This window comes from Chenopodium album, chromosome 11 (genome assembly GCF_948465745.1).
Source record: "Chenopodium album chromosome 11, dcCheAlbu1.1, whole genome shotgun sequence".
Classification (NCBI taxonomy): Eukaryota; Viridiplantae; Streptophyta; class Magnoliopsida; order Caryophyllales; family Amaranthaceae; genus Chenopodium; species Chenopodium album.
Window position 1 is genome coordinate 39291042 of NC_137844.1, and position 8006 is coordinate 39299047.

Genomic DNA, 8006 nt, shown 5'->3' on the forward strand with positions numbered 1-8006 from the left:
AATGCCAATACTAAAGTCATAGAAAACCCCAATCAAAAGCAGCCAACACAAATCCAAAAGGAACCAATCGCCCATGTCATTAATCGAAATCTCTCAAAATAGACCAGTTACAATCAAGTACTAAATAATAATCGTACACGTCATCAATCCGGACCTCACAAGATAGACCAATCACATAAACTCCTATGTACAGGAACCAATTGTCTTTCGATGGGACAACTCCTAAGTGGTGGGACAACTCACCAAACCCATTATTGTACATGCAAATTTCTACAATGACAGTAATGTAATCTTACAATGACAGTAATATACATGAAAATTGACAACAATTTATTCAATTATAAACATAACCTCTACAACTAGAATATCTACTAGAATTGTTATAACTTGTAATAGAAATTGTTGAATGGTTTGTTAAGGAATCAGGTTTGGTAATTGGATTTGACCAAATCACATTATATCGAAGTAATGTAAGATGAAGAGAAGAGCCCCTTAATCCGCCATGAAAGTGTAATCCTATTAACAATCTGAATTCAAAGTCAAATCCCAATTAACAATCTGAATTCAAAGTCTAATCTCAATTAAAAATCCGAATTCAAACTCAAATCCTGATTAACAATCCGAATTCAAAGTCAATTAGCATTCCGAATTGAAATTCAAAGCCTATTAACAATCCTAATTGAAAGTCCATTCCCAATTACCAACCCGGAAAGAAAGTCAAATCCTATTAACATTCCGCATTGTTAAATGGTTTGTTAATCAATGAGGATTGTTAATTGGATTTGACTTTGTGTTGGGAAGTCTAATAAGTTCGGATCAATACAACTCTTAACAAGTTCAGCTCAGTTCAATTGAGTTCAACTCAAATCAAATCATAATGAATTGTTAATTGGATTGTTTTATGGAATTGTTTATGACATAAGGAAATTAGGAATGAAGAAGTAAACTAAAAGCTGATTGGACCTGAACCGAACTGAACTTAAGCTGAAGAGAAGAGACCCTTAATTCTAATTGAATCCTTTGAAGGCCCCTTAATCCAAATTGAATCCTTTAAAATTCAAATGTCGATTAACAATCCTTAAAAATCCTAATTGTAGTTAAACACTATTAACAATGTAATTGAAACTCAAATTGAATCCTTTAAATTCAATTTAAACACTATTAACATTCCTCATTATACTCAAACAATGTTTAATCCTTATTAGACAATCATAATATTAATATGTTGTCAAATTCATTTCACAACCTTAATTGAGACTCAACTTATCCTAATTATAGTTAAAAACTATTATGTCATTAATGAAAATATGATAAATAAATGTCAACAATACTTTATGTTCTTGGTTGTCAATATCAGATAATAAAAAATAAAGGTATGACATTAACACCAAATTCAATGACAATACAGTTCTACCCCGTTCAAATACCCCAAAACACAATACCCTAAATCCCAAATCCTCTGTTAACCCTAAACCCTAAACCCTCTGTTAACCCTAAGCCCTAAACCCTATATATCAAACCCCATTGCATTATGACAGTGTATATGTAAAAATTACAATGTAAATTTTAAAATTACAATATAAATATATTAGATAACTACATAGACAATAACATATTGCATTATGACAATGTATACGTAAACATGACAATACATGAAAAATGTTATGTTCTCGTAAATGTCATGTCATCATCAGACAAACCCTCTATTAACCCAAACCCCAAACCCATTGCAATATGACAGTGTATATGTCAATGACTATATATATGTAAATTTGACAATATAAAATAAATTAGATAACATTGTCTAGCCTATCCCTATACTGTAAGTGTCTTTGTAGTAATTGTCATTATGTAAACTATAATATAAAAATGGTTAAGGTTTTTACACTGATAATATTCCCAAAATACTCATATGTGTAATTTTAAACTATTACTTTGGGCGGAAAAAATATAAATGTTGGGCCAAAATTGTTGGTCCATATTCTCTCCTTCACTTTGACATTGTCATTGTTTATATATGACATTGTCCTGTAATATTGTCACATTTTTAAGAAATGGCCTACAATGACCTTTAAAAAGTGGCCTGCAATGACCTTACTAAACAACAATGAATTAAAACAGTAATTAATAATCACAGGTACAAATTGTAACTGACTACAACCATAATTAACATTACAATGACTACAACCAAAGATAAACTTAGAGTTCCCAAGTTCAGCAAATACACATAGACATTACAATGACACATAGACATTATTAACATTACTAATTGTGGTTTTCCAAGTTCAGCCCCACTGCACACCATTTCTCTGTATGAACTCGTATTCTACAAACATGATGTCTTCGTTATTTGAATAATTTCTTTCGACGAACTCAGCATGAACAACCAACTGGTCCTCAGCTACAGGTTGATGCAGAGAACCCTACAACAGTTAAGGAAAGCCTTAGACAAATGTATTTGTTACAATTTGGACAACATATAATAAGGTAGCTTACCAAGTACATTTCACCCCTCCTTAAGTAGGATTTATTGCCAACAGTGTCTTCACTAACCTGGTCAAATAAAGTGTACATTTAAGTAATTGTAATTGACATATTTAACAGCTATAGGGTTTTGAATTATATAATTATTAAGTACTCTGTATACATGTATACACCTATTTTCAGTTGAATTAGCAATGCACTCATCGCTCTTTTGTTTGTCAATTACCTTTTGTTTTGCTCTTTCTTCACAAGCCTTTTTTCTTCATAATTTTTCTTACTCAACTCCTTCTGTCTTGTCACCTCCTCAAATGGTGTCATAAACCTAGTACAACGAATTGTACCTGCACCCCTCTTTCTAGGAGGATCCTTAATTGACCCAACAACAATATCTTGACGTCCAAGTTGTTGAACCTATTCCCCACCGGGAACAACAACACCTTCAACCCCACTATTACCAACTAATGACGGAGTTTCAAATGTTAAAGCCCTCCTAGTGTTATTCACACTAGGAGGAGTGGATTTAAACCCCGTCTCCCAACACTACTCATAGGAAGGGCAGGAGTAGTTTTCTCCTTCACTTTCATCTCCAGTTCTTTGAGACCCTCAATTACCATCATCATCGTTTCATCATTTTCATTTGCTAGATTTGAAATAGGTTCAAAGACAACCATCATCTTGTCATAGCGAACTAAGTCAACAGTTTTTGTTGGATCATGAAGCGCAACTTTCACCCTAGTATGTTTTCGAAAAATATCTTTACGCCACCTATCCAATATATACATACTAGGCACATCAAAAATTTGTTGCAACTCTAACACCTTGATGCAATGTGTACATAAAATCCCACTACATTCAATACCTTGCATTCACATTCAACACTTTTGTTTTCACTAAAAAATAAAACATGGTAAGTACGGAACTTGCCAATCGGCTTTTCCTTCTTATTAAACTCACTCCAAACTTAAACTCTGTCAAGTATCAAGTGTTCAAAGTAACCTTCTGATATCTCTTTGATGTTGCCGTCATTGCAGTACATCATCCGTTTACACTCCCTTTGGACCTCCATAAACTTTGCATTTGTGTATTAATTCCTAAAGATCTCCTCAATCATAAAATCAGTGACTAATCCACGAAGGTAAACAACCGAATTAGCATCTGCCAACCTTTCCGATTGGATACGTTGTTCCATTGCAGCAACATACTTCTCCGTAATATCACAGAGTCCTGTGCTTTTATCAAAAAGTTCATCAAAAAAATTGTGAATGCTTTCAAACCTCTGGGTCGTCCTCATTTCAGCCTATTTAAATGTTTCATCACAGCTGGAATCCACATTTCTCTCTCTGAATACAAACCAGCTAGCCAAAGGTTGCTCTGAAGTTTATACTTCACAATAAACTCCTTCCACCTCAATTCAAACTCCTCCAAAAATAAACTATCATAAATAATATTTTTCAACTCATCCCTGAACTCATGATACCATGGACACTTGTCTAGTTTGCTTCCAAATTTCTCTGTGATGTGCCATAAACACCACCTATGCCTTGTTTGTTGCATCACTGCTATCAAAGCTTTGCGCATAGCAGGATCTTGATCTGTCAAGATAGCAACGGGAGGTTTCCCACCAACAGCATCTAGCCAAGTGTTGAACAACCACCTGTTGACATATATACCATAAATAAATAAAATGCAAAATCTTGTCATATATACATATATAACATATGAAAAAAAAATAGTTATAGAATCATATAAAGAATTACAGAATCATTAAATTTTAAAATCAGATAAAGAATTTGCCAAATTTCATTATCAAACCAACAAACTTAGTGTCATTCTCTCTATTTCGAATAATTTAATAATATACATTCATTTGGCTTAAGCGTAATTATTACTTATCCTAAACAAGCAACTAAATGGTTAGATAGGATAAAAATATTGATATGATTACCTCATTTCTTAATTTAAAGAATGGTTCAATTAGTTCGGAGATAAACAGACCAAGAAAAAAGCTAATCAAGATCAACATAACCAAAATTAAACCATAACAAAATAATACGTACTTAAAAGTTTCAGTGTCCTCGTGGTATATGAGAGTGCATCCAAGTAATATTGTTTGCCCATGGTGGTTTACTCCAACAATATTTGCAAAGGGCAAGTCGTACTTATTCATCAAAAAAGTCGTATCAAAACACACTACATCACCGAAATCCTCATATGCAGCTCTGCTACGTGCTTCAACCCAAAACACATCTTGCAATACCCCATTGGCATCCAACCGATGTATGTGGTAGAAGTTCTTATTGTTCTTTTTTGCATCATTAGGAAATAATTCATCATAGCATTGTTGTCCCCATCCTTTAATTTTAGCTTCTTCTCCCTTGACATCAAACTATTCACACCCTTCTTAGTAAAGGGCATATTCTCAACCCCATTCCTCTCACTAGCCAACCACTTGTGCATAGTAGCAGCGGGGAGCTCCACATCTTCTCCAAAATGCAGTTTACACCTCACATACCGCATCTTTTCCAACTCCTCCAACATGTATTTTGTCACTAGCATTGATTTTAAAGGTGATACCTGATGGGGTTTATGCTTCAACTCCACTCTTACTATCTCCCACTTACCATGATCCTTTAAACCAGCATACATCCCAGCTTCGCAACCACATTTTTTCGACTTCATCTTTGTTGCAACTGGCTCCCCTTCCAACTCCTTAGGTAATATTTTTCCACCAATCCTCCTTCGGGTGTCTGGAAAACCTGCACACTCACATTTCCATGTAATAGCTCGTTTAACCTTGCGACCATCTTTCAGAGTTTTGTATGCACTTTGGCCAAGAACCACACCAAATCCTTCCTGCTTGCCAAATGCATTATAGTACATATTAGCTTCTTCCCATGAATCAAATATCATTCCCACTTTAGGTGGCTCTATTTTAATTATGTTCAGATTCACCATATTACCTCCATCACCTCCATCACTATCCATCCCCACTCCACCTTCATATAGACATAATTCACCAATATCAACACCAACCCCTTCCTCAAAGTTTATCAAATCCATTACACCACCTTCATCACTATGAGACAATGATACACAAATATCTTCTGCAACCTCTGAACTTAATATCACTGCCTCAACCTTCAATAAATTATTTTTCCAGAAGTTAATAACATGTATGTCAAATAATCAATCTTTAACAATTAATCTATCACATTTAATCTATAACAATTAATCTATCACATGTGATCATAACAAGCCATGTTTGTATGTTTTTAAAGTAACCCTACTCTTATTTCAAACTTTAGTGGCATTTGAATGTATTATATTGTACAATTAATGCCAAGTACCTAACCTATAATTTTAGCTAACCAATGATTTTAGCTAAACAATATTGTCTACTGTTATAATTGATATTGTTTTATTTCAAACTTTAATGGCATTTGTATGTACAATTAATTACCTAACCTAACCTATAATTTTAGCTAGCCAATAATTTTAGCTAGCTATAAACAATATTATCCACTGCCATAAACAGTTTTGTCATTTGTGATAAATAATATTGTCATTTATGAAACATATCTAGATTAACAAATAAATGTTACAGATCCAAAATAGCAATTGTAAATGTCATTATTACTTTTGACCAAACCCCAATTCCAAAAAATGCACCAATCGAATATCAAGTTAATCCCAAGAACAGAGTTAGTTAACATACCTAATTCCCGCCAATTAAGTTCTAGCCACAATCACTTTCAATCAGCTCCATTGATGTAGAAAGACCCAGTCCGCATTGCTACACCACAATTTCTTAAATCCGCTCACAATTGACGCGCTTTTACCCCAATTATCCAATTTATCCCTTCATCTTTAACCCCAAAAACCCTTTATTATTCAGACAACAAATTAGGACCAGTAATGAGGGGCTGAAGAAGATGAGGTTTGAACGAGAATGAAGATGGGGAATGAAAATGGGGTAGCTCAGGTAAACAAGATGGAGAATGAAGAACCCTAGATTCTCATCTTTGTCTCCGGATGAATCAAATCAACCCCATTTGCAAAATAACGGACCAACTTGTTGTAACGGTCTTGGAAAGCGCGCCAACAATGTATACATTTGGGACATACAAGTTCATTACAAATTTTTCCCTAAACTCAGGTGTATCTAGTACTACCTATAACCTAGCAAACTACACCGTTTTAATTAGTATTCCCAATCCCCCTATGTACTCATGAGTATTACTCCAATGATAAACCACCGCTTTCCACCGCCGCAGCGAAGCCATTTCAACAAACAAACAAATAATTGTTCGAATAATTTGATCCAAAATTGCTTACCGTTGCTGATTTGTTGTGGTAGTGACGATGGCGAGGCAACAGTAGTTGACGTTTAAATATTTAATTTGCTTATTATAATTATATTTGTGTTTATTTAATTAAATAGTAGGGTTTATGATGGTTAATTTCACTTGGTTGAAGGTGTGATTTTGATTATGAGGTGTGTTTGACTTCCATGGGAGGTAGCTTGCTTTGAGGTGCCCCCTCGATTGAAGAAATTATTGATGAAATCATGAAATTCTAGAGTGAATATTGACTAAAATCTAGAAGTTATTTAGTGTAATTGAGGATTGTGGTAAATAATTGGATATGTAGTTACTCCCTCCATTGATGAATTCTTGTGATATGAGTATCATGAGAGAGAAATATGAAGCTTCATAAGGTAGCTATGGTATAGAAGAAAAAGAGAAAAAGTTACAGATGTGTTTTTCCTTTAATTTTTTCCTCTTTTAATATTTATTTATTTTTCCTTTTTTTTATTTTTTAATAAAGATATATAACTCTTATAAGCAAACGTTATTTAACTTTATAAGTGAACATACAATATTTTGTAAATGAACATTTTTTCATAATGGTTATAAATAAACATGTAATTATTTCAAAATTGAACATATAATATTTTTCAAATGAACATATAATTATTTATAATTGAACATTTTAATTGTGAACCATTATTATAGAAAAATGTATTAAATTTATATATTTTTACTTATTTTTTAATTAATTTGTGGGGTAATGGTAGATGTTCATGGAAAAAAAATATTAATTTATTAGTTTCTCTCAAAAAAATTCTTGTTGCGATTAGCATGTCTTTTTCAAATTAATGAATAGATTGGTAAATAAAAAAGTTTCTAATGATTATTATTAAAAAAGAAAAACAAGTTCTAAAGATTTAACATTTTCTTTTTTGAAGAACGTTTACTGTTGCATGTCAAATTTATTGTTTAGGAAATTTGTTCATCTATGCAATAATAAATGAACATTTTTGTATGTATCTATGTTTTGGTAATTATTAGGTGTTTGATTTTCTGTAATTGATTTTGATCATATATATGCCTTTTGGTTCATGAACATTGTATTATTTATTATTTTATTGCTAAGGTTATATGGGTATTTCTTTATTGGTTTATTACTAATTTTGTTAATGAACATTTATTATGTTGATAATGATTAATAAACAATACATA